General features: G+C 35.9%; 1 protein-coding gene across 3 annotated transcripts in view; it reads left to right on the top strand.

The window, feature by feature from the left end:
• The window catches only part of LOC117344912 (tensin-4-like), a 193,645-nt gene that overhangs the window by 78,578 nt on the left and 92,333 nt on the right, over window positions 1-22,734 (top strand). The window lies entirely within an intron of this gene.

The raw sequence follows: 22,734 nt of genomic DNA, 5'->3' as shown, positions 1-22,734 counted from the left end.
ACGACTATTAGATTATTTCTCTTATATATTTATATAACAGGATATGTGTTGCATAACATTTTGACAATTTTCTTCATATACAACAATTTGATAAAGCTCCACATGCTAACGATGTAATGTAATTGGTCTCTAGGCCAATATAAAGGAATGAAAACCAAAAGATTATTTTATGTAATGATTCGTCGATGCACAGGACTTAGAATATGCCGGTCAATTTGACAACTTCGTTGAAGCTGAAATAAATGCATCTTCCAAATCCGAAAATAATTAAGGAACGACTTAACCAAATGTTGGTATTTTTTGTGAGTAGAGTAAACCACATCTGTATAGATTTACGGATACGAGTCGGAATGGGAACGTGTCGTCTGATAAATTAGTCGTATGGGATTTGAATATACAATAGGTTTTTGAATGTCTTTATTTATCACCGTTAGTTGTTACGTCAGTTGTTCCACGGTCTTTTGATTAGATACGTGTCCGTAATAGAACATTAAACATTAGAAACACAAATTAACTTGTCGAACTTGTTGAATTATTATAGTGTTCCATTTTGCAAGTATTATATGATCGATGTCGCAAATGTCCACTTTTTTATTAGTGTGAAGGGCTTTCGTCGTAGGGGCTAATGTCCCGGGGGCTAATGTCAAGTGCGGGCTTTTGTCCGTACCCCGTTTGAGTACATAGCAGGGAGCGGTAAAACGGCTGTAAAACGTCAACATTGAATTGTCTGATATATGTGAAAATATCCCGTTTCACAAATGATGTAAAACTAACAAAAATATGTTATTTTCGTGGTTATATAAATAACTTGCTGCAGTTACGAAAGCGCCAACGCTATCAAAAATTACATTTACATCAGGTCAGAAAAGAATGTCTACCGGACGTACCTGACACCTGCACATGGAAAAGAAAAGGTTAGAATTATTACTTCAATGCATGTGCTCATGTGTACACATACTTTTTATCATGTAATTACATAATCATAAATACATGAAACTTTGATGTAATGAATATAAAAATACACTCTCCAATCATCGTTGTTTATCAGCCGTTCCACGGTTGAACCTGTATATATATGATTTTGTGAATTATGTTAAATAATATGTCTGTACTCTAAACTGATGAGCTAATTCGCTCAAAGTCCTAAAGAACTTGAACTGGATGTACCTGACACCTGCACATGGCCACCCGTGGATAGCGCTTTGACAGGTAGGTAGAGTACCTTTCTAAAGGACGCCTCAAGTCCGTTTGATCTGATTCGAGTACAGGTAAGGGACATAGCTTGGAGCAATCAGATAATCAAGATGCTTATTGATTAAAACAGCAGTTGTTATTGATGATACGCAGGTGAGTTAAGCAGCTCGATATCAGCATCTCGTTTTCTTCTTATGTAACATTGATCAAAATATATAATCCACACATGCATATACATGACCCCTCCCCGGGTCCTAGATTTCGTTTGTCGATAATTAACAGTCGATTCAATTTACGTTAAAACGTACTATTTTCAGTCAGGAGTATGGAATTTGCCACCCGACATTGTCACTTCTAACCGCTGGCCTCAGGTTTGGCCGAGTTTTGTGGGGACTGTGGAGAAAAACAGAAACATTTGCTTCATAGCAAACTTTTTATTTGGCTATTTAGTTATATCATTTGTACACCACCCAAGATGTTTTCTAATTAATTACAAATTACAATAGGCGAATTAATAATCGACCGAAGAGTTCATAAACATAAGCAACAATAATGTTCCGTTGTTTATCTACTAAACTTGTGTAACTATTCCGTGTTTTATGTCTATATGTCATCGTTTATAATTTTAATTGTGTCAAGACAGAGACGCGTTATCTGATATTCACGTCTCGGGTCCAGGTAAATTCGTGCAAAATACAAGTCTTCATACACGCACTCTTTCTTATTCCATCACTGTCCCTAAAAAAATAAAAGATAATACTTAATACTGTTTAATCACTTAACAGTTCGCATTTATCTTAAGTATTTATCTCGGTTAAATACTTACTGTAGATTATCGTAACGAATGTTTGATCAAAGTATTACAATGGGTCCTTGCTATGGGAATCCACGATACATCCTTAATTTGTACCGGTTTGCATATCGGTCGTTAATCCATAATTCGTTTTACCAATTTTGCGAACTTTATTGTTAAGGTGAGGAGTTTTCATAAGCAAAACGTTTATGTACTAGATCATCGTTTCAAATATGGTGTGGTCACTGCCCTAGTCAGTTACAATACACAACCTCTGCTAGTCCAGATGACACTGATTACAGGTCAATTATCTTGTTCACTGGACCGTTGAGAAGTCGGCGTGCCATCGACAATGTCGCGGTGTCGAGTTCTACAATGATATAAATATAGGGACAATTGTATAGGCAGGAACTCATCACACACCCATGACATATGAATGCATATTTAAACAAATTTCAAGACCATGAGCTGTGACAAGACTACTATATTCTGTATGTATCCTGGAATCCTTCATACTGTGTTGCTTTTGGAAATGAATTGAATTACGTAATATCCTATCTCGAAGGTAAAATACAGAAGAGTCCTTGTTGAGCTACGGGGAGAAATGGGTACTTGCTGTGGCGACATCCCGTAGGGAATGGAGACCCATATTTTATCGACTAAATCAGCATCCCAGGGTTAAGATGAAATGTTCGTTCATGTATTGTATGAATAAAAAGATAATCTACACGTAACGTTTCGGATTTTATTAGAAGATTTGATATCGGTAAAATGATTCCGGCTATGATTTTATGAGTTTAACTTTATGAGGGTCGGGAGTAAAACACGTAAAATGAAAGCAAAATGACGCTTATAAATCCAGATACATTTAGAAAATTATATAAAAAAAAAACGTTATACAATTTATACGTCCCATTCTATTTAGAAAATTATAAAAAAAAAAAACAACGTTACACAATGTATACGTCCCATTCTATTTAGAAAATTATCGAAATGTTGCAGGATATATCAAGAACAAAATCTACATGGCACACCATTTACGTCTGTCCAATTATCTAAAGAAAATGATCAAATTTTCACCACTCTCTACCCTCGATTATATTAAAAATACAAAAACAAAAAAAAAAAAAACAAAAACGCCCCGCTATAAATCACGAAGAATTATCAAAATGTTGCCAATATATATTCGTACCGATACATTAAGAAACTTTGATGCTCGAGTTCTATTCAGAACATCATCAAAATGTTACACGATATATACGTGCGATTCAGAAAATTATCGAAATATTTTTCCACGATCTAAAATATATATTTAAATGTGTATCTCTGTTGTATTCGGCAAAGTATAAAACATATTGTACGACATACATGTCGTGAAATGAGTCCTGATATGCCCCATTATTTTATAAGCAGAGACGTATATAAAGGTCACATGTATGCGATATATACGTCTACGTATTTAGGAAATTATTAAAATGCTACAGGGTAAATATGTCAAATAATGTTAACGGATATAGGTATACAGTATATATCAAAGTCAATAAATAGCAAGCATCGTTCAGGCCAGGCACAAAGAAGAAACTGCAACTGGTTCGAAATTTGGTCTATTTTTTCTGCAACCGTATTACAGCCATGGGATACCTGAAACAAGAATATAGTAACTGTGTTATATATACGTCAAAACAAATATACGATTAAGTTGTTCACAAAGACTAACATTTTCCAATCTCGCCAAATAATCATTAACAAAACGATGGTTCTGTAAGAAATATAAAGAACAGCAGCGACACTTACGGTAGGTGATTCTGTTTGTACTGGTAGCTAGCTGGTAGCCCATGACAGACGTACGGCTTTTGATCGGTCCTAAAATAGACCGCCTGCTGGCGCTGCGTACGGCCAGACGTATGACTATCATGCGACCACAAGCCATCGAAAGTGTGCGAACAATTTATTTGGGTCTGATTTTTCGTCAAGTGCACATAAATAATGTTTGGTCTATAACAGTGTGAATATCGGTATCAACACACGATTTTTATTAATTACGCACTGCACAGTACTGTACATATGGGCGGCTACTTACGTTACGAACCGACTGTTTCAACAGATCACAACACGTGAACAGATTTATTGAGAATATCATTTTAATTAAGCTTAGATACCAATTGGAAATAAGAGATATTGGTTGTCGATTGTGATATGCCCTTGTACAAAACGTCGTCGGTCCGATTGCATCACCGCACCGTGCAGTCAGATCTTTTGTTATCGGAGGTAGAAAAGTATCAAACACACGCAACACACGGAATAACGACACTGGTCATTACACTAAAAACAGACGAAGATAATCACAAATTAAAACACTTTACCGGCCGTAATGTTGAAGTTTACAGCGACCGATGTAGGATAGTCTATATTGGTGACCGATCGAGTCACACGCGGATGATTTATACAGCACAGGTAAAGGTAAGCTGGTGCCGGAGGACCATGAACACCCGGCTCCGCGGGAGGTGTGAAACCCCGTGCTGCTCTCGCCGGCAAGAAGGGGTGCCCGAGGGCACAAATAAGAAAACATCTGAATTTTACCCAACATATCTGAATTCCAGCATGCAAATCGGAATTTCATGATACTTATCTGAGTTTCCCCCAACTTATCAGAATATAAAATGTATATCTGAAAAACTAAGACTTTTCGGCTGAAATTCAGATATGTATTTTAAAACTCAGATTTTTCGCCAAAATTCAGACTTTTACAGTTACCAGTGTAGGCTAAAGGGAAATTCCCACTAGTCTGAGCTAGTAAGGTGACATTATACTTTCTACTTTTACAATAGTATTGTTTGATGTCCTATCAACAGCTAAGGTCATTATTGGGTCTCTTCAGAAATATTGTTAATTTATTGTTTTCTACTTGTAACAATAGACATATAGTAAGGTTTCCTTCCCTTAAAATGTCATATAGCTGACATTATCCTTTCCTGTGTGGAAAGATAAGCTTTACAGATTTAGTGTAATTGTTAGCATGCACTTTTACATGCAGATATGGAAAGGTATTATTATTGCAACAATTACTGAATTTAACTTTTTAGAAATTATGTCAGTTATGGGGATGAAAATTTTATTGGACAACCAGTATCTGATCAAATATTTTGAAATTAACTTTCAGATCTTGAGGTGAGAGTATAATCCACTTCACTAGGAACTAGGCCACCTGAGATCAGTTTATTTTCATACTGCTTATTTGTTTTATTGCTTCTTTTATTTTTTTGAACAGTTGTATATCTTATCAACATTTACAGTAAATGATTGTTGATTTCTTGGTATGACTATACCCAGTACAGTGCAGTGTAGAGAGGTCCTGTCCAGTTTTGTGGTTGATAAATTTTGTTATTGACCTCAATAGCCTCAGGATCACTACATTTGAATTACTATCTCATCATCTGAACAAAAAACTACCTGTAATAGGGTTGTGTTGTCACTGAATGATGACATCAGGCATTTATCTGATAACAATGCATCATTACACAATGATCACTCTATCGCCACAGTAACAACAACCTGTCAATCACTCTATGCCTCAGGAGAGCTGTCTGAGGACATAGTGATCAATCGGTTTGTCTACTTTTGATGTGAGAATACTGTGTTTATTTACTGTATTTTACATAAGAAAATAAATCAAGACAAGTGGTGAAAGGGGATTACATTTAGACACCTATAATGCTGGTATTATAGTCTTGTTTACGAAGACTGTCTATCCACAATTTTCTATCCAAGGTCAAAGTGTAACCTGTACTGTCTATCCAAGGTCAAGGTTTAATCTGTACTGTCTGTCCAAGGTGAAAATTTAATCTGTATTGCATATCCAATGTCATAGTGTAATCTGTACGGTCTATCCAAGGTCAAGGTTTAATCTGTACTGTCTGTCCAAGGTGAAAGTGTAATCTGTACTGTCTATCCAAGGTCAAGGTTATATCTGTACTGTCTATCCAAGGTCAAGGTTTAATCTGTACTGTCTATCCAAGGTCAAGGTTATATCTGTACTGTCTATCCAAGGTCAAGGTCAGGGTTTTATTTACGCTGTCTGGCTAAGGTCATGTCTTAATTTCACTTTCTTTCCAACTCAAGGTTTTGTTTGTGTCTTGCAATATCAGTCCTACAACATGCTAGCTTGCAATATTGTTTCACTAAGGTTGTCTGGGGATAACACCAAATACTTTTTGTCAATTTGCTGCTGGTACTAAGACTTCAGAATAGATTTCTTTGGTCTGCTACTGATAGGAACACAGCAGGTAAAGAATTCCAGACAGACATGGACCTGGCTGATGGTACAGCCTGTTGATAATAGTATTGGTTAACGACAGGTTATAAGTACCATGTATTATTGTATGATTAGACAATTACTAAGGTGTGCAGCATGACGGGGATGTGTCTGTGGGTGGGAGATCATTGGGGAGGGAGAGATTGGGTAGGGGTGGGGAGAGGGATTGGGGGGGTGGTGGTGGGGGTGGTTGCTTATGTACAGTTGTGCCAGGGATGGGAGGTGGGGGTGACAGGGTGGGGGTGACGAGGTGGGGGTACATATGTTCACTGTAAGAACTACAACAGTTGTGACAGATGCTGTAATTCCTGGCACTGTCTGAGTACAGACATCAGGATGTTAGTGACATGTTATCTGTGTAGCAGATGTGGAGTCAATAGGGTCTGAGGTGGAGCATTCCTACACCGCTGGGGAATTCAGAAGGTACATCAAAACATAAACTCTCCTCATATCTCTACCATAGCCTGGAAAAGTATCAGAACAAAACATATCGCACCATAAACTATCAGAGTATCGGAGAAAAAGTGTAAGAATAATAAGAATAGCATTTCAGAAATACTGTAGCCAAGATATTTTAACTGACATCACAGTTCATCAGAAGATGTACTTTTCACCATGCACATGATGACTTGCCACACACAATGTGAGAACTACCCTAAATTGTATGTCAATAGAATAAGGTCAGTCCTCAAGGTCACTCAAACACTGTCAATGTGAAGTGGTATGCATTGAATAAACAGATCAAAATTGTATCTGAAGTAGTCTATCATTATAAAATGATGTGTGAGATTTGTTGTACTTTGTGTGTACTGATGTACATAATATGATTGTCTATGATGGCACACATCTTCTTCTACCTCATTCACTAGAGTCGTAGGCTGCTAAAGCTAAGGGTAGAGCTTGTTATACAGTACACTATATGGTTATACAGTACTCTTTATGGTTATACAGTACACTATATGGTTATACAGTACACTATATGGTTATACAGTACACTATATGGTTATACAGTACTCTATATGGTTATACAGTACACTATATGGTTATACAGTACACTATATGGTTACACTGGAGTGACTGGTTATACAGTACACTATATGGTTATACAGTACACTATATGGTTATACAGTACACTATATGGTTATACAGTACACTATATGGTTATACAGTACTCTATATGGTTATACAGTACACTATATGGTTATACAGTACACTATATGGTTATACAGTACACTATATGGTTATACAGTACTCTATATGGTTATACAGTACACTATATGGTTATACAGTACACTATATGGTTATACAGTACACTATATGGTTATACAGTACACTATATGGTTATACAGTACACTATATGGTTACACTGGAGTGACTGGTTATACAGTACACTATATGGTTATACAGTACACTATATGGTTATACAGTACTCTATATGGTTATACAGTACACTATATGGTTATACAGTACACTATATGGTTATACAGTACACTATATGGTTATACAGTAAACTATATGGTTACACTGGAGTGATTGGTTATACAGTACACTATATGGTTATACAGTACACTATATGGTTATACAGTACACTATATGGTTATACAGTACTCTATATGGTTATACAGTACACTATATGGTTATACAGTACACTATATGGTTATACAGTACACTATATGGTTATACAGTACTCTATATGGTTATACAGTACTCTATATGGTTATACAGTACACTATATGGTTATACAGTACACTATATGGTTATACAGTACACTATGTGGTTACACTGGAGTGATTGGTTATACAGTACACTATATGGTTATACAGTACACTATATGGTTATACAGTACACTATATGGTTATACAGTACTCTATATGGTTATACAGTACACTATATGGTTATACAGTACAATATATGGTTATACAGTACACTATATGGTTATACAGTACACTATATGGTTATACAGTACACTATATGTTATACAGTACACTGGTTATACAGTACACTATATGGTTATACAGTACACTATATGGTTATACAGTAAACTATATGGTTATACAGTACATGGTTACACTGGAGTGATTGGTTATACAGTACACTATATGGTTATGCAGTACACTATATGGTTATACAGTACACTATATGGTTATACAGTACACTATATGGTTATGCAGTACACTATATGGTTATACAGTACACTATATGGTTATACAGTACACTATATGGTTATACAGTACACTATATGGTTATACAGTACACTATATGGTTATACAGTACACTATATGGTTACACAGTACACTATATGGTTACACAGTACACTATATGGTTACACAGTACACTATATGGTTATACATTACACTATATGGTTATACAGTACACTATATGGTTATACAGTACACTATATGGTTACACTGGAGTGACTGGTTATACAGTACACTATATGGTTATACAGTACACTATATGGTTATACAGTACACTATATGGTTATACAGTACACTATATGGTTATACAGTACACTATATGGTTATACAGTACACTATATGGTTACACTGGAGTGACTGGTTATACAGTACACTATATGGTTATACAGTACACTATATGGTTATACAGTACACTATATGGTTATACAGTACACTATATGGTTATACAGTACACTATAAGGTTACATTTGTAAGAAGTAGAAGAGTTGCCAATACCATAGGCTGGTAAATTCTTATGTTCCTTGCTTTGATGGTGGCATTTTGGTAATTAATTGAAATGCTTTCTCAACATAAATTAAAATTCTGAAATGTTTAGATAACTTTATTGAGACATTTTGATAAAGTATCTTTAACCCTTCACTTTCATGTTCTCACCTTTTGAAATATTCCTCATATGTTGATTCTAAAAAACACCTGCTGCACAGATTACAACTCATGATAGGAGGAGATAACTCCAGACTTTAATCTCCCTCGTAAATAGCTTTATTGGGAAATAGTGGTTTGAAATTTCTGATTTAATGACAGCTTAACTATGACTTTTGTTCATATACAGAAAAGCATACTTGTGTTGTACTTGATTTGAAATAAAAAAAAAAAAACCTTTTCATTTGATCTGTAGCGATAAGTTACAGGACACTCAGAAGAAAGCCAAATGTTTTATCTGTTAAATCTTCTGAAGTGGGTTGTAACAGATCCAAGTGATATACCTGTCCTCATACACAACTCAATGGAATTCAAAACCAAGATATTTTTCTGAATGAATGAGTTTACAAAGCACTTGTCAGCGTGTAATGATCCACCAATAAGACTCCTGCCTGGTGTCGTGTACCAAAGGTTTCTCTCAATTACAGGTGTAAAATTAAACAGGGATGTCAAACTTTCCCTGTTAATCTCTTAATACAGAGACACATATCTAATCTTTCAGTGGTCAGAATGAGGTCTTTGTTACAAATGCTGTGACTGTAGACCAAGGTAGTGGAAATTGCATTAAGGATTTAGTACAATGAGGGATATAGGAGTGATACATGTGATCGATGTTTGAGTCAGGACAGGTAAGAATCATTGTGGTCAAGTTTTAAATGGTATTAATTATTTTCTTATACATAGAGTTAAGGTTATATGCTACCTAACACATTTTCCCAGGATTTTTTTGTGAGAAGATTAAGGTTATATGCTATCTTACACATTTTACCTGTAATTTGTGAAGATTAAAGTTATATGCTACATACCTTTCACATTTTACCTGTAATTTGTGTGAAGATTAAAGTTACCGGTATATGCTATTTTACACATTTTACTTGCAATTTGTTTGAAGATTAAGGTTACATGCTACCCTACACATTGTACCTGTAATTTATGAAGATTAAGGTATATATATGCTGCCTTAAACATTCTACCTGTAATTTGTGATAAGTTAAGGGTATATGCTACCTTACACATTATAATTGTAATTTCTGATAAGGTTAAGGTTATGCTATCTTAATCATTTTACCTGGAATTTGTGATAAGTTAAGGGTATAATATGCTACCTTACATTATACTTGTACCTGTAATTGGTACTAGGGTTATGTCCCATAAATTGTCATTTAAGCAATAGGTATTTTATAGCCCTTTTATGACCTCACAAGTGTATCATTAATTAACAACATCAGATTGCTAGCTGCCTGTACTTAGACAGAATAAACTGTCATTAGACATTGGATGGTGTTGATGTCCTAAGGATAGCACTTGAACTGACAGGACCCCATACTTGTTTCTCCTGAGGATAATCATTCTATACAGGGAAATAGAGTTGTTCAATAGATTCTAAATCTGAAATGTCAAGGCCCTTGTGTAAATTGCCTATCTGACAGGAAGATGCTCTGTCTATATAATAAAGGTGACATTATTGGATAGTTCTAACACACGGATTCATTACTTTGTTAAAATAATTACTAACATTATATCACTGTCACTGTTTTTAAATATTCATATAAAAATAAAAGCAGTCGTAAATGACTGTCTGTGTCGGTGAAGTTATATTTGACTTCTACCATTTACAAAAATCTATAAAGTAATTCTACAGAATCCCAAACATCGCAGACATTGTGGAAGTAAGTCTTTGTAACATACGGTTATTTATCAGTACGTAATGTGTGCATTGTGATCAATCCGCTGTATAATATACAATGATAAAGAAATGGAATTGAAAATTGAATTGGACATGGAAACAGTTCGGTTTTGGTGTTATTTCGTTTAATGTCCTATCAACAACAATGGACGTATGATCATAAAGATGATGAATGGGAATTGAACATTTCTCACATACTTTACAAGGTTATCTGACGGTTGCTTAAATCTTTCCGTACTCACGACGACTACACACATCACAAAAACGTGCTCTTGTATCCTTCATGACGACTACACACATTGCAATAAACATGCTTTCCATCCTTTGTGACGACTCAAATCATCGGAAAACATCGGGAAAGATGTTGATATTACTTGCTGGTTCAGCATAGTCATACGAAGGAATTGACACGGAAATTATGTTTTTAAGAAATAATAAGCAATGTAAATATTGTATTGATGAATCATATTCAATCGTTAAGATTGTCTATTTCAAAGAATTCCGCGGGTTCATGCAGGGTTGTTTACATAGCTATAAAATGGCGGCCTCAAATTTACTTTCGTTTTCTGCGAGATTTGTGGAGGTGTTAAACACAATGAAGCTATTAAAAACGATAGAATATATATAATTGAGTAACGTTTATCATCAAAATGATTAAGAAATATGTAAAATATTTTTATACAATGAAAAAAACGATGTTTTGGCTGCATGATTACTTGCACACGTGTGCTGATCATCATGTCATTTCCCGCGATTCTGTCTGGTGATTTCGCCGTATTTTAAAGGAAAATTGAGTAAAAGAGTTTCCGTACTCTTGTTCCATACGATAATTTTCATTTAATATTAACCATCACACAACAGTAAAAGATCCTTTTATCGACGTGTGATGTGATAGTCATATGTTGCAATATACAAAGGACCTACCCAGCATTCACTTCCGGTAGCGACAGCGAAATTTGAATGAGTACGGAAAGAGTTAAGGGAAAAGATAAATCGATCTCACACAGAGGGGTAAAGACAGTTGGCACGTGCTATATGACGCTGTTCACAATAACATAATGTCATCATTTTATGTTGAGTAACTAAGTCGTAAATGATGATGTCATCAATTTTTACACACATTCCAAGGAGCATTGTAGATGGTGCTATGAAAAACCTTCATAAAAACTTACATTTGCTTTCAAGTATGTGAGAAATGGAATCAAATATTGGTCTGTTGCGTGAACAAGGATATCTCGACCCTCGGCAAGCCTCATACTCACTGGCCAAACTCTTACACATGGGTCGAGATATCCCTGTCCATGGAACAGACCCATGTTAGATTGTATTAATCCCCTATACTTTTGATTGATTTCATTGTTACTGTATTGAAAATGTGCCCAAATATCTGTGAACAACCCCTGGAAACTGAAAAGTAGAATTTTTTCCTGCCTAATTCCAAAAATGGCTTGTAAATCTAGTATTGTGCTGATTTACCGATGGGGACTGTCTCACCCAATATTACTTGTTCTGAAATAATTGAAAATTTCACTGAATAACCTATGTCATTAAGATCTGAAATAGTTTTGTCCCATTTTGAGACTGATGTATTTGTAGAGAGCTTCTCGGTAGACATTTTACATGCCGACGGACAACTAGAGAATGGTAATTGACTATTTACACGACTGTGGTTTGAGCGCGAGTATTGTTAAATGTTCCTATAGATACAACATATTAGCCTCGGCTTTAGCAGACATTCAATTTCCTTCTACAGTTTAAATCAATGCCTGGTGTTTCCATCTAGGGACAAAATGGACTCTCGTCTCGTCTTGGGTCATGCAACCATCATTTGTTTTGAGGTGAAGTGTGGCCATGATCTTTCCTTTGTAGCCTACAGTCTCTGTGTAGTCATTCCTTCTGATGTCGATACAGTAAAAAAAGGAATGTGTTACCTCATGGCCATATCATACGACATACAGGAAATAGAGTATTTTGTAACCTATGGCTGTCATACGACATTCAGGAAATAAAGTATTTTGTAACCTATGGCTGTCATACGACATTCAGGAAATAGAGTATTTTGTAACCTATGGCTGTTATACGACATACAGGAAATAGAGTATTTTGTAACCTATGGCTGTCATACGACATACAGGAAGTTGAGTCTTTTGTAACCTATGACTGTCATACGACATTCAGGAAATAGAGTCTTTTGTAACCTGTGACTGTTGTATGACATACAGGAAGTTGAGTCTTTTGTAACCTGTGGATGTCATACGACATACAGGAAATAGAGGTTTTTGTAACCTATGGCTGTTGTATGACATACAGGAAGTTGAGTCTTTTGTAACCTGTGGCCATCAGTACGACATACAGGAAATAGAGTATTTTGTAACCTGTGGTTGTCATACAACATACAGGAAATAGAGTATTTTGTCATACAATGTCCTTTCCAGTAAGACCTTAACACAGACAGCCTGTCTGGTACAGAGTCAATAACAATTACAGATATAGAAGTTGTTAAAAACCAAGTGTGATGCTGACTCTGATAATTTTTGATGGTGTCTGGGGCCACTGTGACAGCCAACAGGAGTTATTTATGTGTCTGATTTCTAGGAATATCAAATATTGCTGAAGTTTTCACCACTAGGAATACAAATGTATCTATTACCTATATAGGTATGGAGTATGAATTGTCAATTTATAGATGAAAAACCAGAAAAGAGACAAAAATCACTTGGATGTCGTTTGGCATTAAGTGCTATCTATCCAAAAAGGTTTCCATGACGATTTACGTGGGCTTATCAAACTCAATGAGTGCCACTACTCACAGAATACATTTGCTTGGAATTTGCTTGTCAGATCCAAAGGTCACTGACATTTTGTAATTGAAATATCTGATTGGTTGAGCATACAATAAAAAAAAATCACAGACAGCAGAAACATTGATTTTAGTTTTATCACTGTTTCTAGAAAATTTGTAATTTGACAAAAAGGAGGGAAATGAAAAATATTCTATTCTGCGGGTCATTCCGAAGAGAAGGGTGATGAGATAAAGAGGGTACCTGTTTAGGAACACTAATTACATACTGGTTTACCGCCTACATGACTCTGCCCACTGCTGGGTTTTGTCTCACAAACTAGTCAGTGTTCTGTGGGTAGCCTAGAAACACTGTTTTATATGACTAATACAGTTTTGAAACTTGATTAGAGAATTGCAGAAAAAAGACTGATGTGAGCTTTAAAATGATACCCCTGTAGATAACACCGCCAGATTTCTTCTACCAGTATGGAAAAGTACTTTACCTGACTCTCACTCAATTAAATCACCACGAAGCACCTTTTTCTTATTCCGCTGTTTAACAATAATGTTGTCTTAAACGTATATGGTGACATTTTGTGTTGGCGCCAGTGTGAAACCTCATGGCTTATACCTTCATGTAGTTTTTAATTAAAAAAAGATAATTCAACAAAATGAAGTTTGTGGAAAGTTTAAGAATACTTAAGTTTTTGAAATTCTTCATATTAAAAAAAGAAGAAGAAAATTATATCTCAGAAAATTAATTTTAAGCTGTACACAAACAAGCTGCTATTCTTAAATGTCTGAACATCTACACCAGAACCTGTATATGATTTAAGAGATATTTATATGGTACAGGGGTGTCACCTATAGACCTGACAGATCAAACCCACCACAGACTTTATTGTACAGTATTTCCTGCCTGGAGCATTTAACACATACAAATAAATTCCAAATGATATCTGTTTATTTGTAAAATCCAATTTAGGAAGGCCTACTGTTGTATACCTGACTGTAGAATGTGAATCTAGAGTATAAAGACTGACCGTATGATGACCTTCCAATGACCTTACTATGGTCATAGTCTATCTTACATCGACTTACTTAACTCTAAATTAAAACTGGCCACTTTGTGTCAAGTGTTCTTATTATAGGCTGGATAGGGCAATCATAGTGGTAGATCATTCGTGGATCAATTACAGGAATAGATCAGTCTGGGTCATTTTATGATGGACCATTTCTAAGTGGACAAGATGACATTATTATAGCTGTCAGAGGTGAGGATGGTTAAGCTAGCAACTGAATGTTTATGTAACGGAGATCGTTATTAATTATATAGAGGTTACACAACGAGTGGTTGTTGGATATGGAATTTATAGTGTTTTTTGCAACTTTTAAAAAATAACTTACGAGTGTGAAATAAATTCCATATCCAACAATTTCGAGTCGTGTGACCTGTTTCTACCACAATAATATCGGCTTGAATCAAAGGGAAACGTGGCCAAGTATAATTTCGCGTATGCAAATAAAGTGTACCGGTGACGTCCGGGACCGGTGATGTGACGTCATTAGATTATTGATGACGTCAATAACAATTGCAGCTTGGGTCAAAGTTCACCGTGTTAGCCAATCAAAATGCGTACAGAGTTTATACCACGTGTGGTATAAACAGATTGTTAATCAACAGCTGTAATGATTAACTGATGGTCTGAGAGTTGTCGAATAACACAGGGTATTGTGGTAGAAATCTATTTTAAAACCTCTTCTGGAAATTAAACTGGGGACCTCTAGCTTACTAGTCTTCTCGCTTCCATTCGAAGTAAAGAAAAGTGATCAAAAGTTAATGGGAAGTACGTAATATATAGTATCAAACCAGGGTGACATACTCCCCCTCCAGGAAATATCTGGTCCTTTAGTTTTCCATGGGTAACAGCATTGTTGTGAAGGTCTGACTGGACATTTTTGTCAATATTTCCCTTTGTAGTTGTAATTTCTTGTTCTCCTTCAAATAATCTCAAATTTTGAAAATTTTCTCCCTGTTCCCACTTTGAAGAAATTCTGGGATCATTTAAAAAAAAAGGGGGAATGTGACCAAGTCTAATTTCGCATATGCAACTAAGGTGTACAAGTGATGACTGGGACCTGGTGATGTGATGTCATTCGATTATTTGATGACGTTAATAATAATTGCAGTTCTGATCAAAGTTCAAATTCTTGACCAATCAAAAGACTGGAAGGTTATATATCAAACAGTCAGCTCATCTATACAATGGCCTGAGAGTGGAATAAGACAGCATATTGTGGTAGAAATATAGATACATACCTGTTAAAGTAGGAAAATGGCAACCTGAATTTTTATGAAAATTTATCAACTTCTTTAGGCAACATTCATGGCAAATTTGCTGTTAAACACTTGTCTTTCATTTCTATTCTTCCCCTTTTTCACCTACTCCTCTGTCATCCAAAATGGGGAAACATTTGTAATACATGACCATTATTGCTGAAATATGCAGCTGATGATGCAGGCCCTCTGGGCCTCTTATTGTCATTAGAATTTTAGATTTCACTTTAAAGACCATTTCATGATGCAGGGGCTATAGGTGATTTTGAGAATCATTTAATATGTTATTCTTCCTTGCAAGCAAGTCTGACATTTCTAAGACCTTTTCAAAGAGGAAGCTGGTTGTTAGTGGGTAAACTTACATCACACTACATAGACATAATTTGTACTGTCATCCGTCCTACTGTAATGACTGCCTGGGGTTCTTATTCCGGATCCAAATGGTAATCCTGGAACCTCCGGACTGCCACAGTATTATATCACAATCAATGTAGGAGGATGATGGGAGACATGAACTGTAAGGTTCTCTATAGGTTCCTCACCTGTTTTGTATGTTATACATTGTTTTATGTTGGTTATACATGATAGTCTATACCACAAAACTATCTACAGAAAAATATGTCAACATAACATGTTATATAGTCTGTTCCTCAAAACTATCTACATAAAAGATATGTCAACATTACATGTGTTATATAGTCTGTACCACAAAACCATCTACATAAAAGATATGTCAACATTACATGTGTTATATAGTCCGTACAACAAAACCATCTACATAAAAAAAGTGTCAACATTACATGTGTTATATAGTCTGTACCACAAAACCATCTACATAAAAATGTGTCAACATTACATGTTATATAGTCTGTACCACAAAACCATCTACATAAAAATGTGTCAACATTACATGTTATATAGTCTGTACCACAAAACCATCTACATAAAAAAGTGTCAACATTACATGTTATATAGTCTGTACCACAAAACCATCTGCATAAAAAGGTGTCAACATTACATGTGTTATATAGTCTGTACCACAAAACCATCTACATAAAAAATATGTCAACATTACATGTGCTATATAGTCTGTACCACAAAACCATCTACATAAAAAGGTGTCAACATTACATGTTATATAGTCTGTACCACAAAACCATCTACATAAAAAGGTGTCAACATTACATGTTATATAGTCTGTACCACAAAACCAGCTACATAAAAAGGTGTCAACATTACATGTGTTATATAGTCTGTTCCACAAAACCATCTACATAAAAAGGTGTCAACATTACATGTGATATATAGTCTGTACCACAAAACCATCTACATAAAAAGGTGTCAACATTACATATGCTGCTCGTATGCTCCCAGCATGCTGCAAATCCATAAGGGATGTGTTATACAGTCTGTACCACAAAACCCTGCAATAACAGATGGTATTTGTCCACCTTGCAATGTGTTATACTGTACATATACCAGAAAAAAGAAGGTATTTGTCAACATAACATGTGTTATATAGTCTGTACCACAAAACTGTCGTGATAAAAGAAGGTATTTGTCAACATTACATGTGATTTATAGTCTGTACCACAAAACTGTCATGATAAAAGAAGGTATCCATCAACATTACATGTGATTTATTGTCTGTACCACAAAACTGTCGTGATAAAAGAAGGTATTTGTCAACATTACATGTGTTAACCTGGATGTGCTGGGTTGTACAAGTAGACTACAGGTTTATAATAGCCTTAGTTGGTGTAACTTCTTTACTTATCTTCACCCTGATAGATGTATTGTAAAACACCTGCCGTCGGTGAACGTAATCACTGCTGTAGGTGTCCGTCCCGAGAGGCTAATCTTTGTGGTGGAATTAGATTATGTAGCTAAAGTGAGGAACTCATTGCCAAGATGTCCCCAATAATCCACTGGTTTTTCTATCAAACGAAGCATCAGCTGCAGCAGGCTGTGATCTCTAATAGTGGAGATTTTCAAAAACTGAGGAGTGTTTGTCTCCATTGTTAATCTATCTAGTCTACCTTCTCCCTGTATCAATGTTCTTTGTTCTTCTGTCTTAGTTACCCCCTTCCCCTGTATCGATGTTCTTTGTTTCTAAATCTGTCCTAGTTACCCACTCCCCTGTACCGGTGTTCTTTGTTCTTCTGTCCTAGTTATCCCCTCCCCTGTACCGGTGTTCTTTGTTCTTCTGTCCTAGTTACCCCCTCCCCTGTATCAATGTTCTTTGTTCTTCTGTCCTAGTTCCCCCTCCCCTGTATCAATGTTCTTTGTTCTTCTGTCCTAGTTACCCCCTCCTCTGTATCAATGTTCTTTGTTCTTCTGTCCTAGTTCCCCCTCCCCTGTATCAATGTTCTTTGTTCTTCTGTCCTAGTTACCCCCTCCCCTGTATCAATGTTCTTTGTTCTTCTGTCCTAGTTAACCCCTCCCCTGTATCACCATTCTTTGTTCTTCTGTCCTAGTTACCCCCTCCCTTGTATCAATGTTCTTTGTTCTTCTGTCCTTGTTAACCCCTCCCTGTATCAATGTTCTCTGTTCTTCTGTCCTAGTTACCCCCTCCCCTCTACCGATGTTCTTTGTTCTTTTGTCTTAGTTACCCCCTCCCCTGTATCAATGTTCTTTGTTCTTCTGTCTTAGTTACCCCTTCCCCTGTATCGATGTTCTTTGTTCTTCTGTCCTAGTTACCCCCTCCCCTGTACCAGTGTTCTTTGTTCTTCTGTCCTAGTTATCCCCTCCCCTGTACCGGTGTTCTTTGTTCTTCTGTCCTAGTTACCCCCTCCCCTGTATCAATGTTCTTTGTTCTTCTGTCCTAGTTACCCCCTCCTCTGTATCAATGTTCTTTGTTCTTCTGTCCTAGTTCCCCCTCCCCTGTATCAATGTTCTTTGTTCTTCTGTCCTAGTTACCCCCTCCTCTGTATCAATGTTCTTTGTTCTTCTGTCCTAGTTCCCCCTCCACTGTATCAATGTTCTTTGTTCTTCTGTCCTAGTTACCCGGTCCCCTGTATCACCATTCTTTGTTCTTCTGTCCTAGTTACCCCCTCCCCTGTACCAATGTTCTTTGTTCTTCTGTCCTAGTTACCCCCTCCCCTGTATCAATGTTCTTTGTTCTTCTGTCCTAGTTACCCCCTCCCCTGTATCACTGTTCTTTGTTCTTCTGTCCTAGTTACCCCCTCCCCTGTACCGGTGTTCTTTGTTCTTCTGTCCTAGTTATCCCCTCCCCTGTACCGGTGTTCTTTGTTCTTCTGTCCTAGTTACCCCCTCCCCTTTACCGGTGTTCTTTGTTCTTCTGTCCTAGTTACCCCCTCCCCTGTACCAATGTTCTTTGTTCTTCTGTCTTAGTTACCCCCTCCCCTGTATCAATGTTCTTTATTCTTCTGTCCTAGTTACCCCCTCCCCTTTACCAATTTTCTCTGTTCTTCTATCCTAGCTACCCCTTCCCCTAGCTGTATTAATGTTCTTTGTTCTTCTGTCCTGGTTACCCCCTCCCATCTCCCCATCACCCCCTTCCCTGTACAAATGTTCTTTGTTCTTCTGTCCTAGTTACCCCCTCCCCTTATCACTCATCTTTGTTCTTCTGTCCTAGTTACCCTGTCCCATCTCCCCATCACCCCTTTCCCTGTATCACTGTTCTGTCAGCCTGAGGTGATATCCCCATATTAACTACATTATAAGGTCAGAAGAATTATAGGGTGAAGTCACTGTATAAAACGGTTTATTTGAATACATAATCTGTTTTTTGGGGTATACTTATAGATTTTTGTCAAGGTTAAGCAAAAGACATGATAAACTACCTATAACATCCTCCATGTTTATTCAAAGCCTATTTAAAGCTGGCACGGAACCCGTTTATATTGTTTAGTGTTGGTAATTCTGCCCTTATCGATGGCACAACCTCCAATATCCTCTAAACGACCTTCTAAACCATGTCTGTGGGGTGTCAAATTGTAATTGTTGTTTAATATTTTAGAATTAGAGAATCTTCCTTAAGGCTTTTATAGATTTTCTGACTGAAACATCAGGAAAGCTTTTGTGCTGGAAAGTGTTATAGAAAATAATCATCTTAGGGAAGAATCACTCCGAGTTAATTCTTAACACAGACAAAAACCTAGCAGTTTATAAAGGCCACAAACAAAGAATCAGATTTTAAGTACTTTTCTGCCAGATAGTCTTAATTCTCGTGTTTTAACACAAAAGTGGAAACCTAATGTAGACACTCAATCAGGAAAACTGATTTTTACTGGAAAGTAAAATCAGAGTGATTATTCAACCAAAGCCTAGGTAGAAAAAAAGCAACGTGCTACATTTCTAGGCAGAAATAAACTAAGTGCTACATTTCAAGGCAGAAAAAAACAAAGTGCTACATTTCTATAGGCAGAAATAAACAAAGTACTGCATTTCAAGGCAGAAAAAAACAAAGTGCTACTTTATGGAGAAAGTCTGTATCACTTGTCCTGTACTGAACTATGCCATTTCATATGTGAAATAAGAGTGGACCATGTGATCTGAATGTCCATTGACAAAGGTTTTCATCATTTACATCTGTAGGTCTAAAGATCTATGCTTGAAACGTTACATTTTAAAATGAGCAAAGTTGTTGTTATATATATATATATATATATAAAGCTCCCCCCTCCCCTTCTGTTGTTCAAACTTCAGTGTTGGTTCCTAAGTCTTTTGAAGTATAAGTAAAAGGACCACACTTATTTTCAGACAAAACAGAAGTATCCAAAATGCCTTGTACAAACCCTGTTAGAAGGGCCATGGTCAGTTATAGAACAATTGGTTGGGTCAGTACCTGACTTCACCAATATTATGTGACAATATAAATAATTTTGTCTAACCTTTGTTCCAGCTAGTTCTGATTCAGAACAAAAGAATTTATGTTGAGAAGAAAATTTTCACTTTAGATCTAAAAAAAACTTAAGTGACTGGAATGTAGAAAGCTAATTGCACTCTTAACAGGTCCAATTAGTTGTCACCGTTGTTGGTGAGGATGGTCTGTGTTCCGGTGGTGATAAAATCAATGTGCCCTTATAAGGTAGACAATCCTATAAATCTCTATAACCAGTGGATTCATCTATCTACTGTCTGAAAACAAAGCTGCATTATATTTGTTTCCAAATTTAGGAACACCGAATAAAATGTTTTGTGCAAAAAATAGAATTAATTTATTTTTCCTTTTATCTTAATTTTCTGTAATTTACAAACAAAAGGCTGTAGGTTATATAAGAACTGATGATAAATCCTTCTTTGACTCCTCTTTTATCACTAACGAGACTTAGATTACCTAATAAACCCTTACTAAAACTTAATTACCATGGAGAATGTAGCTTTACCTAGGATTTGTAATTTACCCTTACTTAGACTTACCTTTGAAAATATAACTTTACCTAGGATTTGCAATGTACCCTTTACTAAGACTTACCTACGAGAATGTAACTTTACCTAGGATTTGTAATTTACCTTACTATGACTTACCTTTGAAATTGTAACTTTACCTAGGATTTTTAATTTACCATTACTAAGACTTACCTTTGAGAATGTAAATTTACCTATGATTTGTAATTTACCCTTACTAAGACTTACCTTGGAGAATGTAGCTTTACCTAGGATTTGTAATTTAACCTTACTAAGACTTACCTTTGAGAATGTAAATTTACCTAGGATTTGTAATTTACCCTTACTAAGACTTACCTTTGAGAATGTAGCTTTACCTATGATTTGTAATTTACCCTTACTAAGACTTACCTTTGAGAATGTAGCTTTACCTATGATTTGTAATTTACCCTTACTAAGACTTACCTTGGAGGATGTAACTTTACCTAGGATTTGTAATTTACCCTTAATAAGGCTTACCTTTGAGAATGTAACTTTACCTAGGATTTGTAATTTACCCTTACTTAGACTTACCTTTGAGAATATAACTTAACCTATTATTTATTTGTAATTTACCCTTACTAAGACTTACCTTGGAGGATGCAACTTTACCTAGGATTTTCAATTTACTCTTACTAAGACTAAATACCTTGGAGAATGTAACTTTACCTAGGACTTGACACAGATTTATATGGCCTCCAGAGCACCGGTCATATCTTCCTTTTACTTTTTCAAGTGCCTCCATGCAAATATACATTTTTTTTCATATTTTGCCTTTGTTTTATTGACTTTGAGTTGAAATTATGGTTTTATTATCATTGCGGTTTTGTTATTATGTCGGTATTCTCGGCATAACTTTGCTGTTAATTATGGGCATCGATCACAGTATCAAAGGCACAAAATAAGGAATTTGTTGTTGAGGGTTTATAAATTGCATGCATTTCCAGGCAACACTGTGGAGTAATTTATAGTGTTATCTCACTGAAGTATCACATGCTATAGAAGTCATATGACAATGAACGCTGTGTTCTGATTTCTTCATTGTTAGGCAGTCACATGATAATGAATGCCATGTTCTGATTTGTTCATTGTTAGCCATACAAGTCGCATGACAATGAATGCCATGTTCTGATTTGTTCATTGTTTGCGATCCAAGTCACATGACAATGAATGCTATGTTGTTCCGATTTGTTCATTGTTAGCATGACATTGATAAAATAATTGACATACAACCAGAAAAAATAGTGTATGCTGATGTTAACCAGCTTTAAAAGTAACTTTTACATTTTTGTTCTTTTTTGTCTTTCAAGCTCACTTGACAGTGATGAAGTTTAAAT

This window comes from Pecten maximus, chromosome 16, assembly GCF_902652985.1.
Source record: "Pecten maximus chromosome 16, xPecMax1.1, whole genome shotgun sequence".
NCBI lineage: Eukaryota > Metazoa > Mollusca > Bivalvia > Pectinida > Pectinidae > Pecten > Pecten maximus.
Note: the sequence above shows the minus strand (reverse complement) of the source record. Positions and strands in the feature narration are given on the sequence as shown.